The following is a 19,917-nucleotide window of genomic DNA, read 5'->3' on the forward strand; positions in this document are numbered from 1 at the left end:
AGAAGCTTTTGCAGCGAGATAAATAGCAAACATTCTTCCTTCTGAGCACCATTCAGCTTCAAGATCCACATTGCAATATATCCTAACAATGCAATTAACAGAGCAACCATCTGCACAATAATTACTGTACTTTCTTGGGGCAGAATTAAACCCAAAACACGTTCATAAAAACATTTTATTAATGAGAAACTTTGCTGCTCTGTTCCCTTGCTGCGAGCATCTCCTCCTTTCAGCGTGAATGAAAAATGGGGCGACACCCGACATCCCTCTCTCTGAAAGGACCGACACTTTGAAAAGCATTCCTTCCCCTCACAATGGCATGATTTTGGGGGGGGAGTGGGTGGGATGGGTGGGGGTGGATGAAGAGGAACAGCGGCGACACATTCCTAAGGTAGAGAAGCTGCAGCAGCCCTCACCTGACAAGATATTTCTCAGGAGAGTGCATTCATTTGAGCCCAATCTTCTTTATAAGTGATTTTATTGACAAGGACACCAATATCTGTGAGTTATGAGCTGTTGTTCCCCTGAGACAGACGGAGCTCTACCTCTGTGTTTCTGTGTGGGGCCAGATAGCTGCGGACAGTGCCACTTGTTTGAGGTAATCTTTTGGACCTCTGGAAGGTGACAGCTGAAAAACGAGCCTCTAAAAGCACTCCGCTGGAAGGCAGCCGCGCTCCTGCTTTACTAACCACACTGACAGAGATGTTACAGGAGGGGTTACTTTACCTCCACTGTCCATGTTTCTTCTGTGTCCTGTCTGAACTCATGTTTGACCTGCGACTAACTAGTCTTTTCAATCACGATGAATCAGCCAAGTGTATCTATCTTGTTTTAAATTACATTCTATTGATTTTGTATCTCCAAAAGAAGGCTGTATCCCTCATGAACAATCATACTGTAAAACACTAAAGACTCCTGTGATGTGCACTCTGGCTTAGGCTAATTTGACTTATTTCATGTCTTTAAATGTACTTCTAGACTTTCTTTGTACAGATAGTATTTTTATTTTTATTTAGAACTTTGGATTTGTGTTTAGGTTTATATAGTTATTGCCATTACTGTCTTGTTGTGTCCTTACTGTCTTATTGTTAAGTACCAGTGTTCCATTCACCACATCAAATGCCTTGCGTGTGCAAGCTCACTTGGCAATAAAGCTTTCTTGAATCTTGAATCTTGTAAGGGCCATTTAGCAGAACAGACTTGATAGAAATGGAATATAATCTTCAGCAGCACAAAACAGACAAACTAGTTATGTGTTTTTGTGTTTAGTTAGTGGCCACGTGAAATGGATTGGCTTGAAGATGAAGAAGAGTGGTTGTTGTGTGCAAGGTTTTGTGTTGTTAGCCATTTTTTGATTGTAAAAAACATGACAATTAGAGGATCATACTTGTCAAACATCACTGGAGCTTCTTGTCCTCAAAGGCCACCGTCATTTCACTGACTGGAGCGGTGAGCAAGGGAGCTTTTCAATCTAGAATCTGAAAGATACTGCTAAATATCCCCATTTCTACACACTGTACCTTTAAACCATCATTTGATGCAGCTTTAACCTGTAATATTCCCATTTCTGCCAAAAAATAAGAAAGGTAAAGATTAAAATAAAAGTATTCCCAGTCCTAGTACGACCAGATAACCATTTCAGGAAAGCCATAATTTTTCAAATAATTTTCTGAATGGGCAGAAAAACTTCAGCTAAAGATTCATCATTAAGTGTAAACATAGAAAGAGATGAAAATGTTTACTTTAATGAAGTTTTTCTGCTGCGAAAAAAAAGAAAAAAAAAGAACAATTGAATCTAAGTGAAGTTAGTATGCCTAAAATCCTTCTGTGACCAAACAATAGTTCAAGAAAATGTTCTATTTATTTTAAATATGTTGTTGGATCCCACAAAAACTCAAGTATGAGCCTTAAGACTCTCCATTGACTGTGATAAATGACAGAGAAGCAGCAAATCCTCAAGTGAAGTAAACACCCAGCAGATTTAACTCTTTCCAGTAGTGTTGTTTAGTTTAAAGTACCTATGCAAATAAACAAGTTAAAAACATTCACTCTTTCCTTTCACAGCCAGACTTTGTAACACTAGCAGCATGTAATAGCTTGCATCAAATGCATTAACCTTTGTCTCCGTTGGTCTCCAGCAGAGTGTCTGCTTGTTTTGAAATCTTCCTGAGATACGATCAAAAGCCCGTTTTTCAAACAGAAGCTCTTATCCCCCCCCCAAAAAAAATCATAGTTACAACAATTTTATAGACATTACTGAAGCAATATTGTAAAACCTAGACATCAAACACTGAGAACAACAAGGAGTTCACAAAGTGCGTTCAGCTGTTTCACAGGCTCTGCTGAGTAGTTTTGATGCTGCTGTTTTATGATCTGCTTCAGATCAGATTTGTTCTTACATGAGTTTAGTTTTATATGTTTAATGCACTTCATATCCGTGAGGGCTTTTGCAAAATTGACTCTTTAATGTTTCTCTTCTTGCTTAATGTTTCAAAACCGAGTAAGCCTGGAGGGTTTGGAATTTGAATAAACCATAAAGAAAGGCTGTTTCCTTTAGTTCAACATTTATTTTGTTGCAGAAGAAGAAAAATCTATCACAGTTTTATCATTAACATGTATCCCTTCCATTTATTCTTTTACTGACTGATGTTTCTGTTGAAGACACCCAGCCTCTGAGACATGTTTTGGGGTGAGCCCTGACCCTCACACAGACATGTATTGAATGAAGAGGTGCCGTATTTCAGTGACACTCCCTGAAGGCAGCACACAGAGAGAAGGCTGCGTTCAAACACGTCACTGTGAGGAATGTGAGCTTCGACACACTGTTCCCATAAGTAGAGAGCCTGTGTGTAGCACATGCATATCTCAGAGTGAATAACTTCATCACTGGGTTGCTTCACAGAATCCTGATTGTGATCACACGCCTGTGGTTCCCCCTGTAATCAATTCAATCTAAAACACAACAATGTCAATGTACAGTATGTGAAGAACCACTTTCAACTCTGACCCACGGCCTTTTGCTGGATGTCTTTCCTCACTCCCTCCTTCTCTATCCACTGACCTAAAATCACTCATTCGCCAAAAGACATGCCCTGAAGTTTTATGTCACATGGCAACTCATAGGAAAATACATTTAGAGAGGAGATCTCAAAAGGGTTTCATTTATTTCTCCTAGACAACAATGAGATCTGTTTGAAAGCAAAATGAGACTATAGCTTATGTCTCCTGTTTCTCATTCTTGCCTTCAGAAAAAAAGTTGCAAAAAGTCTCAGCTTAGTCTCCCTTTCAGTTCAAAAAGGAGATCTCGTCAAAATCTGAAATGATTCTCAGGTATTTCTCATTTTTTGTGACTCCGTTTGAGCTCAGGTGGAGAAATCAGGGAGCTCTCTCAATTGTCTCAATCTAACCTCATTCATTTTTTTTTGTCAGACTCAGTTTTTGGGTATCAAGTTGAGCTCAGATGGAGCAAAGAAAGAGCCTGAGCTCGTCTTTCCATGAACATTTATAGTGCCAAGCAAAATTAAGATTTCAATGTAATTGTCCACAAACTTACAATTCTCATTAAAACTTTTAAACCACTTGCAAGATCAGCTATTTAGATGTCAAATGGTCTGTTCTTTGACTTCACAATATGGTCATTCCTTTACAAGTCTGTTTGGAACAAAACAACTTCACAAAGATTTAGTGGATTTGAGAGAAATTGCAAAAGATAGAGATTTCATACCAGGTATGACAGACGATTTATTTAAAATATGGACCACAAAAGGGATTATTACAATTAAAGTAGTGGATTCTTTTGGGCCCTGGTGGCCTAGCGGTCTAAGCGCCCCAAATACAGAGGCTACAGTCCTCGTCGCAGGGGTCGCCGGTTCGATTCCCAGCCGGTCGACCATTTCCTGCATGTCTTCCCCCGCTCACAACTCCCCACATTTCCTGTCTCTCTTCAGCTGTACTGTCAAATAAAGGCAAAAAGGCTAAAAATATATGTATAAAAAAGAGAAGAAAATTAGCCATTAATGAGATCTCTCATTTAAGTCTCAAAAAAGACTCATGTCATGGTCTCAACTAATTCTCCTAGTGAATTTTAGGAGAAACTAATGAGTAATGAATGAGAACAATTTGAAACTTGAATGAGGCTGAAGTGAGAATCTCAATTTTGTCTCCGGAGACTTAGAAGAGAAATCCTTGAGCAGTAAAATTTTCCTCTGGGAACTTCTCCCTTTGCAATGTGGTGATGCTACTTACATCAAAGCTCTACGCTGATGACCCCATGATGGTAACTTCAAAATGGCACATTACGGTAATAATTCTATAATATGTATTGGGATAAAAAAGGCAAATGTACATGGAAAAAAACGTAATTTCTATAATTCTGAGTAGCTTGTGAACTAGACCAATCCATGGTGAGTGAGTTGCTCCCTGCTTGCTTGAGGCTCTGCGTAACTTAAGCTTTTGTCTCTTCATAGAGAGCTGCTTATAGTGTTTGCCTTAAGTATAGCCATAATGTGAATTTATACTTGGCTCCACAGTGTTTACAAACCTTCTGAATCCTTCTTTGTCAACCCTGAAAATGTCCGTAGGTCTTTGGCCATATATTCAGCGATACATCTTGTGATCCCAAGAGCTCTATCACTGCTATGGGGGAAAGCGGCTGAGTCTTTTGGCCTGGCTGGATTTTGCTCCTCGTATCTTCTTGAATCTTTTCAAAGGGGAAGATTTGTCAAGTAGCTTCCCATATTACTCCTAATCCCTGACATGTAGGTCACTGCAGTCTGGCAGTGTCTGCATATTGTTTTTTGTTTGTGCTTCACCTGTCCTTGACAAGATGGAACCAAAATGTTTCTCAGAACTCAAAATCATCTCTGTTCCACTCACGCCGGTGTCTGCCATTTTCGCTGTGCTAGATCTCATGCGGATAGCGATTGTCTCATTGTTCCCACTTCCTTCCACTCTGCTTCACTGCGGCTGAAACAAAACAACACTTTTTTCCCCATAAGACCTATCATCTCCACACCATTAAATTAAGACGCTTCTGTTATGTGATATCGTGAAATTGATGATACCTTCTGGGGCTTTTGGAGCCTGCCTCAAGTGGAAAATCAAGGAACAGCACATTTTTTTAGCACTTCCTTATTGGCTTCATTTCTCAAGACTGGAGATTGCCCCTTAGTTAAGCATGGATCCATCAGGATTAAATATTTTTTGTGTGAATATGAAATGATATTCCCATTTTAATTGGATTTATGTTACATTTTATGGAACAGCAGGGAGTGTTGGTCTTTTGAAGCTGTGTTTAGGGAGAGGGGAACAAGCTGTGTTGTCACAGTATTTTGTACATTTACTGTACTTTGTTTGTTTGAATATCAATAAAAGATCTCAAAGACAAATAATCAACTGAAATATCTTTGTGGAAAACAAGATCTCTGGTTAATTTTTCTAAATCAAAGAGTGACAAATTAATCAGGGATTAGGATTATAGAGTTAAATGCTAACCCCTGGGGGTCTCATTGCTTCCCACTCAGCCACATTGATAAAAGGACTACATTTCAAAAATGAAAGTGAGAGTTTGAATCAAAATCAATCTTTAAGATAAATGGCAGAGCTCTGTGTGATGAGGGAGTGTGTGATAAATGCAGACATTTGCATTAATCTGCATTAAGATGCAAATTACAGTATGTTGGGCTATAACACTAATTCAGAAATGTGTACACTAATGAGATACTTAATGTTGCACCAACATCTCACAGCTGCTATAGATACTCATTGTTTATTCATGTCTATAGCATAAAATATGGCACATAAAGAGCACACATTATTGTATTTGTCATCTTCAACTCCTACGCTTTGATACATGAGATGTCTCTGAACAAATGTTCATCATATTCCCGTCTTTGAATAATGAAACAAAGGCGTTTTCATGTTTAAATGATGGGATTGAATCCAGAGGCTTTTGACATTTATTGCAGTGTGAATGTTTTCATGTGAGGATCCTGGGTGTCGGCCCTCTGTCTGCAGGCTCTGTAGCCCGAGGCCGCCCAGAGGTTGTGTCTCCACCTTGATATTCCCATCAGCCCTTTCTCCCTCCCTCCCTCTGATGCCTCATTGGCTGATTCTGTTCTGACTTGCCCGGGCAGGAATGCACCTACCTACTAATGCACTTTTATGTTCAAGCAATTTGACAATGAAGAGTGCCATCGTTTTTGCAGCATAAATATTTCATTCCTCATTTGGATGCAGATTCGAGGTGTCACACCCAGAATACAAATGGGCCATCTCCCTCCCCTAGAACATAACCCGAGCCCTGTGTGAATATGATTTGTGAGAGTGCTAGACAAATATGGTGAGATGTGATTAGGTTTTATTGAGAATCACTGTCACTGTAAAAAAAACAAAGTAACAAATAATAAAGTCTGAGTTATAATCTAATTCTGTGGTTGAAAGTATTGCCAGCAGCTAAGAAATGTAATTAGAGTTGAATGTCCAACACTTTTTAAAAAATCACTTTTAAATATTTTGACATCCACCCCACTCTTTATTAAATTTGATTGGAGAACAGGGAGTTTGAAAGTGCCCAAAACTAAAACACTTAAACAGTTAACTCTTTATTTCTTTAGGGATGACTTGACGGAAACAGACTTTCCTTGCCCCAACAATTTTACTAAATGACTCTAACTGTAGAAGATAATATTTTGCACATTGCACATACATTTTGAGGTACTTAGGTATCCCTGGAGCACTTTCACTTTCTTACTTTAAACTGAGACATACTGCAGTGTTTACTCTGCTTTCACGTAAAACGTGTGATTACCTTAACCAGACATTTAAAAATGCTGTTTAACTCTATAATGCTTAAGATTATGCTAAGAGTCAATTAGTTGAACTGATAAGGTGTTTTTAATAATGTTATTCATGTCAATACAAACGCCTTCTCTAAGCACAACCCTGACATATCATTTTTAAAGTGATATTTTTTTTTGGAAACAGTTACTTGCACATCTAGCATCTAGCACATCGAGACATAGCAAAGCACCACTCATATGGAGAGAGTTTCCACTTTTGGCTCAGTTTTGGTCCCTACCACCCTTTAAGGGAAATTTCTGGCCCTTCAGCTGTTTAAGGGCCTGTGTCCACAGCTTTTATTGTATACAAAATCAGTAGTGTTGTGTTTTCAGTATCCTAAGTGCAAAAAAGCACTCTCAGATGCAACAGTTCATCTTTTGGAAAACCGCTTGTCAATTAAATGTATCCTTCATCAACCAGTCAAGATTTAGAAGGGGCCGAGCTTCTGATATCAACTTTGTAACAATGGTGGAGGTCCATACTGAGCAGAAACTACCCACACTATTTTTTCCTGTGGATATAATCTTGAGGTCTACAGCTGCTGCTACTACTACAGTGTGATTTATATAAATGTTCTTATGTTCTCTTTGTACAATATCTTTGAATGAAAGCAAATATGAAGCATATGGAAAATTTAACAATAGACTTTATGGTGACTACCAAGAGAAGCAGAAGTGCCAAGGGACAACTTTAATAAATGAGCTACAGTAAGCACTGGTGAGAAGCACTCTTGATTCAAGGTAGCCAGTATAAAAAAATGCTGTTAGTGGACACAGGCCTTAAAACTTTATTAGCTGCCTGTTGCTACAGTTGGCTGATTGTGGACTTAATCACTAAATCTAACTCTTAGTATTTGTCAGTGGATTTAGTCCCTAATCCTAACCCTTATTTTTTTGTCATTGGACTACATCCCTGATCCGAACCTTTGGGCTCACTCACAATGTACCCCCGACCCTTACCCTAACCCTAACCACTCGGGGTCATGCCTAACCCTAACCCACCATAATCGAAGAGCTTTCATCGCCCATAACAATGATCCAAAAGATGTTGTAAAGCTCTGTAAAGTTAGCAGGAACTGTAACTTTGTTTCAGTTTGTCTCCACAAGCAAACCCTTCTAATTATGAGAGGACATTTGACCCATTGTGGTTATGAGAATATTGATTATAGCCACTGAAAATAGAACGTGCCAACATTCTTCAAAAACTGCTATCAAGTAAGTCAAATTCTATGTTTTTTTTCATTACCACAAACCCTTGGGGGCCACTTTTGATTGACTGCACAACATAAATGCTATAAAATAATTCAGGAATTGCATTTACTGTGGGCAACTTGTCAAAAGCTGCATTCTAAAATGAATGTAAGAGGGCAGGAGGGAGCTGGATAATTCTCCCATTCATATGAGAGACAGGGGGTCCGTCAGCACCCTGTGTTTATGCACTCCTCTCTCTGACATGGGGTAATGAAACGTGCAGTAATAACAGTGGAGGGATGGCATCGCAGTGGGATTCATTGGAAACGCTCATTTTTGCTGCAACATTGTGCTTTATCTGAATATTAGTGGAGCGTGAATGGCTAGTCAGTGCCATCGTCGCACCACAGACACCAGATCAGCTCTTTCCTTGAGTCCAAACCATCAAGAAAACACATCATTCCTGTTGCCATGGGGATTAAACAGATTAAGGTGCAATAAAAGGCGTTGTTTCATTATGTTTGGCTGCATTAGTAGTCACATTTAGCAGAATGAGCAACATCTTCTTTGCCAAGTATTCTCTCTGAGTGAGATTACAACACAAAAAAGTTCCCAAAACACTCCCTTTTTTATGAGAGTGCAATGCCGCCTCATCAGTGAATGAGTCTGGGCTTGTTTCTGTGCAGAATACCTGTCTGCTTCTTCACTAAGCCTGCACATCTATAGAAACTGGGGACATTCCAGCTGGCTGGGGGTGCTTATTACTGCTGGTCTTGAATGGGAGTATATGAGGCTTCTGTGTGTGTGTGTTGAGGGAGGAGACTGTGGGCAGGCGTAGTTGAGAGGTCAACACTTGTATATTGACAAAGGTGAGATAGACATGAGCAACACCCTTTGATTAGCTTGTCCATTAGTTAACCCAGACGCATGGTGGAATAGACATGGTTCACTGGGGTCAAATATCATTCTGTCGATGTTTTGTCTGACAAAATGGGATGGTGGTGATTGGGGTTGCAGCCACAAATACCATCACACGGGTCAATTCAAGCTCCATATCTAGGTATTACTAAATTGTCTTAGTGCCTCAAACAAACTGCAGCTGTTCTGCAACATTAACTACATTATCATTTTTATTGCATATTATTGTAGCATGACCAAAAATGGGAGCAAAAAAGATAAACCTGGCTAGCATTGTTTTAAAAAATCTTAGCATTTGTTTATTTTCTTACTTTTGATTGCTTTATTTTGAAGGTTAATTTTATGTTGCATAACCATTGCTGCTACATCCCTCTTTCCAAACCCAACTCGGTCGAGGCAGATGTGTGTCTAACATGAGTCTGGTTCTGCTCGAGGTTTCTGCCTGTTAAAGGAAGTTTGTCCTTGCCACTGTAACTTGCTAAATGCTGCAAAGTGCTCTGCTCATGGTGGATTAAGAGGAGATCAAACTGAGTCTTACCCTGTCTTCATGTTGGGTCTTAGTTAATACTATAACATAGAGTACGTTCTAGACCTGCTACACTGCAAAACCTCAGAATCTTACCAAGTGAAATTGTCTCATTTTTAGTCAAAATGTCTTATCACACTTAATTTAAGATACATTTACTTAACAACATTTGAGCAAGATAGAGGGACTTGTTTCAAGACAATGCATCTTAAATATCTTAAGTCAAACAATCTTGAAATGATCTTGTTTTGAATTGTATTTAAGAAGAAACAAGGTTAATTTTACATTTCATACATTTTTCAAGCTGAGATTTTATTTGTAGAAGACGGATATTAATACTTGATTTAAGACAAAGCCTTTACTTGATTTAAGTAAATGCATTTTATTGGAGAATCTATCAGGAAACAACTCCATTGATAAAAGAAAGAAAAGTAGTTTTTTTTTAAGGGTGGGTTATTGTTTTCAGGCTCTGTTTCTTCTAAATCTGATAAAAATAAATCCTCAAACTACATGCACACAATGAAACACCAACTTTTGAGCATAGCTGGCTTATCCTAAAAAACAACATGACTGAATATTAGTATATCCAGCTAATTATGAGAAGACATTATATCTCAAAAGGCTCAAATTAAACTTTGTAATCTTATTAGTACAAGATGGTCTTAAACCTAGAGAAGTGCAGCTATAATACAACTCAAATTAAGGTGAATATATCTGAAATTAAGAAGTTGCCATGACATTTATTAGTGCAAAAATCTTTTTTTGAGTAAAAAATACTAATTGTTAGCATTCCTGGCTTATCCTGAGACACTAAGCTTTAAAATACTGGTAAAATATTGCTTAAAATAGGTTTTTTGGAGGGGCATTTTTTCCAGTGTATGTTTGTAAAAGCTGCTGCTTGTTGAGATTTGGTGCTATATAACTAAAGATTGATGATTGATTGGGGTTCCTAGTCATAATTTGAAACGTATGTTCACTTATTTTGCTACTAAATTAAAAATGTTTGGTGTAAGGATGTGTCAAAATATAAAATTGGAATAAATCGTACATTCATGTGCAGCCTCACTCTGAATTCCCAGCCCATAAAAAGAGCAGAGGGTTGTTTTTTTTCAGGTGTATTCCCGAATCCGTGTTTTGAAAAGCAGATTCACAGCTGGATCGATTCTTTTCCTCTCTCTTCTAACCTCAGAGCGCAGGGTTTGGGTACCTGGATGTGGAAAGTCAATAGCTTGTCTAAGGGGACTGAAAGGGGTCAGTGAGAGGTAATTTAGATTCTTTGGCCTGGAAAGTCAAAAGTTAATCCAGAGACAAAACAAGCTGCAGAAAAAGTGAGCAAAGTGTGACTGTGTGCACGCTGTGTTGGTTTGTCTCTTTTGTAAAGGTTGTGTGGTCAAATCCGGCAGGCAGTATGCAAGAAAGCACTGAAAGAACACAACAATAGCTTCTTCTGAATAGTCTATCTGAGCTGTGTGGATCAATAAGATAGTAAACTGGTCTCTAAATAAGACATAACATATGGCTGATGTAAAGTTAAAACAGATTCAAATGGAATTCAGTCATTTTTTTATGTGCAAACTCTGACAGACTTATTTTTTCATTAATGCTACAAGAGAAAAGAGAGTTAATTAGAAGTTGTATATACTGCTATGTAGATGAAGTGGTACCTTTCATTTTCTTAATTGAATAAACACTGTTTCTGTGAAAATGTGTAGGAGGTGTGATCATAACGCCGTGCTGAACCAACAATTCAGCAGCAACATTCAGAGAGCACGTACATACTGCCAGACTCTTTTCAAACACACCATTATCTCACCTGGAGAAACATAGAGCCTCCCCATAAAGCAGCAGGAAAATATCATGTATGAAAGTTTTATTGTGTGCTGATTATATATATTATATGTGGGCGGAGGTGTCAAAACACAATAACTCGTGTAGTAATCTACAAGCTATCACAATATCTTGAATTTGTTATGAACTTCTCAAACAAACAGCTTCATGCTGTTATCCAGGGCTATTCCAAAACACTTTCAACTGGAGCAGATTCTGAGGACCAGGACACAATAAAGCAGGCTGCACATTTTCAGCAGCACTCAAAATAATTTTTTTCTACCTTTGCTGAAGGAAAACCTTTTATTTAAGGTTACATTTTTTGGCCATTTCCTCCTTTGTTGACGTGACAGCTGAAGAGAGACAGGAAATGTGTGGAGTGGAAAGTGGGGGAAGATATGCAGAAAATCGTTGAGGCTAAAGGCTGATTTATACTTCTGCGTCTCCCCTACGCAGCAGGGGCTGACGCAGACATGAGCCCCACATACTTGTGCGTCGGTGTGTCTGTGTCGCGCAGCAATTCTCCGCCGAAACGCCTGAAGGCAGTGCGGTCTCTCTGATAGCCGGCCGCCTGCTTCCGGTCCCGCAACGATCTCTGTTTACTTTTCCACAGAGATTCAGAGCGTGTTATGTTAATCTACAGCTAATACATGTTGCTGTTTATCATACAGACATGATTCCATGAAGAATAGAGAGGAGGAGATGAAATACACGGCCGATGTCCGGGATCCCGGAAGTGCTGTAAATGCGGGAAAGACAAAGCCGCCGAGCGGACCAATCACAGAGCTTGCGGTCCGCGTCGGCTCTACGGGGAGTTACATTTTGGAGGAGGTGCACGTCAGCTACGTGTGTAGGCCTCGGCGTAGGTACGGGAGCTACACGGATCCCCGGCGTAGGGTACGCCGTTGATTCAACGCAGAAGTATAAATCAGCCTTAAGTGTCACACCAGCGACCTCTGTGACGAGGACTGTAGCCTCTGTATATGGGGCACACATAGACCGTAAGGCCACCATTGGGGCGGCTGTGGCTCAGCGGGTAGAGTCGGTCGTCAATCAATCAGAAGGTTGTCGGTTCGATCCCAGCTCCGGCAATCACATGCTGAAGTATCCTTGAGCAAGACACTGAACCCCGAATTGCTCACTCTGTTGTTCAGAGGTGTGTGAATGTGTATGAATGAGATTAGCTAATACTGAAGGTCCCTCACTACATAGTAGCCTCTACTATCAGTGAGTGAATGAGTATGAATGGGTGAATGTGATGAGTAGTGAAATGCGCTATATAAGTACAAGTCCATTTACCTGTGCCGCAACTAAGGGCAAACTTGAAATAGATCCAAATGGATGTAGTCAAATAGAAACATTTATTAATATTCCACATTTGAAATCAAACCTTAATGTGTGACCTATTTATGCCATATCCATTTTGTCTGTGGATTCATCAACCACTATAGGCATGTGGCTAGTAGTTTGTTTTGCCTCTCAGTGCAAACAGCATGTGATGTTTTCTGGGATGCTGACTGTATCCATCCTTTGACCATTACGACTACAGTGCACCAGCCTACATTTGGAAGTTAGTTTACAGCTGTATGTAGTAGCTGACTGAGCTTCTCCAATATCATGTCCCTGCCAGGACATTGAGATCATCTGGTGAGTTACTATTGGTCACTCCCAAAACGAGGCTTAAAACTAGAGGCGACCGAGCCTTTGTGGCGGCTTCCCCCTCGGCTCTGGAACAACCTGCCCCAACATATCTGCTCTGCGGGATCAATTGAGGTTTTTAAATCCTCTCTTAAGACTCACCTCTTCTCCCTGGCTTTTAATCAAGGTTGAGTGGACATCTGGCATAATCTTAATTACATTTTATTCAATTTTATTCTATCTTATTTTATTATATATTTGCACTGTGTTTATGTATTTTAGTATTGTATATTAATATTGTATTGTATGTTGTGTTTTTCATTTGTGCTGCTTTTGATCTGTACAGCATGTTGGTCAACCCCAGTTGTTTTAAACATGCTCTATAAATAAAGTTTGAGTTGAGTTGAGTTGAGTACGCTAATGAAGTAAAAGGGACAAGCTGTTGCATAGAACACCAACCTAGAAACTATATGTAAGTTGTTTCAGTATTTCTAGATCTCTTTGCAACTATTCTCAGCATTCATTTAAATCCAAAGCCTGTCAGGCCTGCTGCTCCTTGAAGAATGATTGGACAATTGCTGTCCTGTTGCAGGTTCTAGTGAACGATCAATTACAGTAAGAATGAAAAAAAAAGATAACTTTAAGTTGTGACAACCAGAGAAAGATGTTTTTAGAAAGGTCAGCCGCAGCTATAAACTTGTAACAAAATACATCCCTGCTGTCACTGTGAAGCTCATAATCCCTCAAAGGATTGTTGGTGGACCTGTGCAGCTTTTGGGATGTCGAGAATGAAACTAGCCCTTTTGAAGCTGTTTTCCTCAAAGTCTCCACATTTCAGGTTTATATGGAGTTACAGGATTATCCAAGCTAAGCCAGAGAGAGCACATTAGAGGTGACACCAAATTTTTAGCAGTGAGCTGGTAAAGAGCAGATGATCCTACATCAGAGAAGAAAATGGATTCACTGTGGATGTGGACTGCAGTTTCTATCCTGGGGAAATGGAAACAATTCTTTCCTGCAAACAAATGTGAATGATTATGTGACTTAAGTGAATTTAATAAATCAATTAGTGATTTATGGCATTATTCAATGATCTGCAGCTTAACTGTGGAACAGTGAAAGTGTTCTGACTTATTCAACATGTTCAGCTGTGTTGTGGGTTCATGTTGAATATTTCCATCCTAATTATGATAAGACACTGTGATCCACAGTGGATCAAATACTTAGATGGGAAAAAGTTGCTCAAGGAGAATAATCATCAAGGATGTTAAGTAACATTATTCTTAGCCTTAGTCTCTTATACCCTATTTATTAGGTTGTTTTTTTATTACTGAGCATGATGAAGGAACTTGTTTATTTCTAGTATTTTGTTTGTATTTGGTTGTTTTCTGGCTGCTGGCTTGTGTATTGTGTTGTAAATGATGTTGCTCTGAACTGTACGTTCCTTTTGCACTAAATTTCCCCTTGGCAGAAATTAAAGGTGACAAATTCCGCTCTTTTTCATCAATATATATTGGTCTAAGAGGTCCCCAAAACATGTCTTTAAAGTTTATGCTCAAAAAAACACTTTGAAATCAGATTTTGGCATGCCTGAAAAACCCTCTTCTTCAGCCCTGCTCAGAACGGTCGGTTTTCTCTCTGACCACGCCCCCTCAGGAAGTGGATATCCCCTCGGCTCTCCAGCACGTTGATCTAATGTTTACATGTTGGCTGAATATACACGGCTGCTAACAGACCCGCATAACTTCAACCCTCTGAATCTGATCCAGAATCTGATCCTGACGGAGAGGCGCCTGCAGCAGGACCTTTCTGAAGGATTGGTGACAGATTTAGTGTTTCTTGTTGTTTTATTTGTCAGTATGTCGACGTGTGTCTTGGTACACAACGATGAACATGTAGCTATGTGGCTCTGCTAACTAGCGCTAACACTTCTCCATGATAAATAAAAATCATCCACTAGATCTTCAAATCTGCAGACGTGGGGAGTGAAACCGACCTTTGTGTTTATTAAGACAGCCTACAACTAGCATGCCTCCCTCCTAAGCTCCTTGTTACCACACATTTGTGCAGGGAATGAAAAACAGAGGAGGAGTTGAGATGTATTTTATACAGTCTATGGGCTGAACAAGCTCCGAGCTCTGACTCCGTGACAGACCGGATATTGTTGTGACGTAACAAAAACACGGAAGTCTGAAACGGCTCGTTTCACACACATTTACAGAAAGGTGGAGAAATCAAAACAGGGGCAGAATGGATTTTTTTCATTTTCTGGGGGTTTGTAGACATGCCAGGGAAACATATTTCAGGTAGAGAACCATTAAAAAGTCGATTTTGCATGATATGTCACCTTTAAGTGATCTAATCTGATATTCTGAAGTGACTAATATCTCAGTGTTTTAGAGGGAAATTTCAATTCCAGCTAACCAACAAGTCTAAAGGTAAGAAAACACTCAGAACAAAGTAAAAACTGAGAACAGTTAATTTAACACAGCTTAAATCACAGGATCATATAGTCTGCAGAAGTCCAATTGGCTTACCGAGCGTAGCTAACAACTGCTAGCACCACCAAAATCTTCAGTTTTCCTTGCGTGTTACTGTCCATGTCTGTTGAGTAGGGTTGCAAATGGGTGGAAAGTTTCTGATAAATTTCCATGGGAAGTTAAGCTGGGGAATTTGGGAAATATTCCAAATTGGAAATTATTGGAATTTATGGGAATTAACTGGGAATTGAGGGTAATTTAATGGAAAGGTATCATATCCAAGCATAAATATTTGTTTTGTTATAAGCAGACATCCATCCAAAATAATAAAATTAAAACAGATTTATTTGTCAGTAGAACTTTATCAAGTGTTAAATATTTTATTGAACAATCAATTCTTTCATTGAAGACCAAAAACATGAATGTTGAGTTAAATATTACTCATCCCTCTGACCCAAACCATTCAAAAATTAACAAAAATGCAATCCCAACAAGTCCCATTCAAAATGTTAAATGCACAGTGCATGTAGGGGGCGTGGTCTCAATAGCCCTGCAGTAAGCAGTGTGCTATGTGCATGTGATTGAGGAATAGCATAGATATTCAACTGTACTTGCATGAAATCTGGTTGTTTGTCAGGATTATGCTATAATATATTTCCCCCAACTATATTCAAGTTCTGTCAGCTGTGTTCGATTCCATCCGGGTCGTGGAGCATTAAAGCATTATGGCAGTAGCTGTCGATCAGAGCTACCTACGCACTGGCTAGTGATGGGGGGCTGCTCCACAGCTCAGACACAACATATGACCGGCACTTTGGGCCTACAATGATAGAAATATAAATCATTAGTTCAACCAACTAGCTATTCTGGTGCTCACTAGCAAGGGTGCGAATGTTAAATATTTCAGTCAACTCTATACAATCATACATGATTATCTCCCCACTCACAGTGAATTCATATTTTTGAGCTAGACACTTTAACTTTTAACTTTTTTAGGTTTATTTTCAGCCACAGAGGACTCTAAAATATCTTTGTGTTTTGTGGAAAGATGTTTGATATAGTAGGGGATTTATTGATTCTGACTAAAACAGAATTTTCCCTCAGGAGTTTGTTCAAAACAGCTTACAGAGGATAAATGTGGACTTACGTTTATGATTCCGATACCAAAGCAACACAGTGTTTTGTTTCCATCTAAGAGTGATGCCATAATCCTGATCAGTAAATGAACAGCTGGTTTACAAATTGTCAAAGAAAAGGAGTAGATGCTGAAATGTATTACCTGCTTCTCTGTCAACATCCTGTTATTCCTGGGGCTCTAGAATTAAGCAGAGCTCCCATTTAGTCATTATTAAACCAGGTGCTCTCCTGAAACATGAAGTTAAAATGCAGGCGTAACATCAGCAAGATATCAGGCAGTTTAGATGTTCCCAGCAAGGATCGACATGTGATCGCATGCTTCATTGACGTTCTGTCACTCGCCCATGTTGTACAACCTCAGACAGACATGAGGGCACTAAAAGCTTTATTTATAGATCCAAGTTCTGTTGACTGATCGGGTGATAATAACATGTTTGTGCCCATGACTAACAGGGGTGATGTTTGGTTCACATGGAGCGAGGTGTGAATTGTGTGAATGTCTTATGGGATATTTCAGGCGGAGTATTTAGTTTTTCCCTGTAGAAGGGAAATGTAGAGTAAAGAGGTCGGATGTATACATGACTGAGAAGCATAGCAGATATGTGTGTGAGTGCTCTGGTATGCAGCTCACATTTTCATGTCTTAGAAGCTTAAATTGTTCAGACAGTACAAGTCATGTACAACATTTAATAAATAGACAGCATTCTTTTCAAAGTTGTGACCTTTCAGTTAAGACATCTAGATGTTTGCAAGTTTGAAAAGAGTACGACAGGTGGAAATGTACCACTAAGTGTCTTTTCTGCCAACTGTTAAACTTTAAATCATCTCAATATGAGAGAAATACTGTTTTGCATCATCAACACTGTCTGATCCTGAATGACACACTCCGGTCAACATTTTACCCACAGACGTCCCCCCCTTCGTTTTATTTCCAGAAGTCATTGGCACTAAATTGAGAGTTTGTAATCTTGCGTTGGTTATTTTCAGACCTCTGCTTATCTGAATAGAACATGAGCAGCAAAATGAGTTTCTGACTTTTGGAAATAAGAGCCCCGGCCGTCAGTTTTACATATTTATTTGGTAGCAAAGGTTGGAAAACGCAGCTGGGAAACTAAATTATGTATCAACATCTAATGCTGATTCCTCTTCATAGGCCATGCTCTCTGTAAGGGGAGAGGGCAACACTGAAGGCAGATGTATAGCTCAGCGAGTGCCTATTTATCCTTCTGGAGTACGCAGAGCCAGAATAAATACTTCCTGCTTTACATGTGGATAAGCAGAGTGCTCAGGATTTGATTGAAAGTGCTGCTATCTAAGCTGTGATAAATATTCATCCAGTGGCCTTTTTTATTCAGTTCTTGTGGAGCGGAGAATTAATGGGAGTTTATCTGGTCAGCTCCAAGATGCTCTGTAGATTCCTGACATTTGGGAGTCTGCTGTGTGGAGATGATTTTGTAATCTTGGAAGGTTGCGTGACCTGCAGAGGGTCAAAATCTACACAGACGAACTCAGAATACAGCTCATGTTAGTTAGAGACTTAGTTTACTGCTATGCCATTTCAAGGATACATTCAGTCTTCCTTTTTAAATCCTCCTCCCCTCCTCTTTGTTGCATATTTTCTCAGGTAGGAATTTTCCAGAAGTGTTCCTGCAGAGCTGTGGAATGCAGACAGGATGGAGCATGTCACCCTTTCTGGCACCATTTGCAGAATATACACACAGTATGTCCTCGAGTGTCTGTGCAAACTTGCTCAGACATAAAGACACAAGTTGGATAAAGTTCACTCTCCAGCGAGTGAATAAGCTGTGTGTAATGGTAGAGGTGGAAAAGCACACAAATTCTTTATCCAAGTAGAAGTTTCAAAAATGTCTCTGGTCTCTGGTAGAAGTTCTGGCTCAACTCCTTTAGTGAGTTAAAGGGAAAAGTTCAGGCTCTGATAAGTACTCCATGTATGAGCAGGAAACCTGGAGACAGCATGCCGGGTGACATGCATGAAAGTGGCAGCAGGTTGGATCGAACCCTTTCCTCCCACTATAACCCTCCTGTTATGTTCAAGGATTGACCCTTTTCAAAGTAAAAAAAAATAAAAAATGTTAAGTGTTTTTTCAGTATGAAACTTCTTCTACTTAACTTAATTAGCGTAATCAACATATAAAATAAAAATGGTTCCTTTCACATATTTGCAAACCCCCCTTAATGTTTATATTGCATAGATACTGTTCGTGGGTCAATTTGACCCGGCAGTCAAAGTGGAAGCTAAAAGGAGTCAGACATATTTCACCCCAATCACACACACACACACACACACGCACACACACGCACACACACACACACACACACACACACACACACACACACACACACACACACACACACACACACACACACACACACACACACACACAACAAGGGTTGTGATTAGGGTTGTGATTAGGGTTAGGGTTTGGGTTAGGATTAGGGTTAGGATTAGGGTTAGGGTTAGGATTAGGGTTAGGGTTAGGGTTAGGGTTATGATTAGGGTTAGGGTTAGGATTAGGGTTAGGGTTAGGGTTAGGGTTATGGTTAGGGTTAGGGTTAGGGTTATGATTAGGGTTAGGGTTAGGGTTAGGATTAGGATTAGGGTTAGGGTTATGATTAGGGTTATGATTAGGGTTAGGGTTATGGTTATGATTAGGGTTAGGGTTAGGGTTAGGGTTAGGATTAGGGTTAGGATTAGGGTTAGGGTTAGGATTAGGGTTAGGGTTATGATTAGGGTTAGGGTTATGATTAGGATTAGGGTTAGGGTTATGATTAGGGTTATGATTAGGGTTAGGGTTAGGATTAGGATTAGGGTTAGGATTAGGGTTAGGGTTAGGGTTATGATTAGGGTTAGGGTTACGATTAGGGTTAGGGTTAGGGTTATGATTAGGGTTAGGGTTAGGGTTAGGGTTATGATTAGGGTTAGGGTTAGGATTAGGGTTAGGATTAGGGTTAGGGTTATGATTAGGGTTAGGGTTATGATTAGGGTTAGGGTTAGGGTTAGGATTAGGGTTAGGATTAGGGTTAGGGTTATGATTAGGGTTAGGGTTATGATTAGGATTAGGGTTAGGGTTATGATTAGGGTTATGATTAGGGTTAGGGTTAGGATTAGGATTAGGGTTAGGATTAGGGTTAGGGTTAGGGTTATGATTAGGGTTAGGGTTACGATTAGGGTTAGGGTTAGGGTTATGATTAGGGTTAGGGTTAGGGTTAGGGTTATGATTAGGGTTAGGGTTAGGATTAGGGTTAGGATTAGGGTTATGATTAGGGTTAGGGTTATGATTAGGATTAGGGTTAGGGTTATGATTAGGGTTAGGGTTATGATTAGGATTAGGGTTAGGGT

The sequence above is a fragment of the Notolabrus celidotus genome, chromosome 11 (genome assembly GCF_009762535.1).
Source record: "Notolabrus celidotus isolate fNotCel1 chromosome 11, fNotCel1.pri, whole genome shotgun sequence".
Taxonomy (NCBI): domain Eukaryota; kingdom Metazoa; phylum Chordata; class Actinopteri; order Labriformes; family Labridae; genus Notolabrus; species Notolabrus celidotus.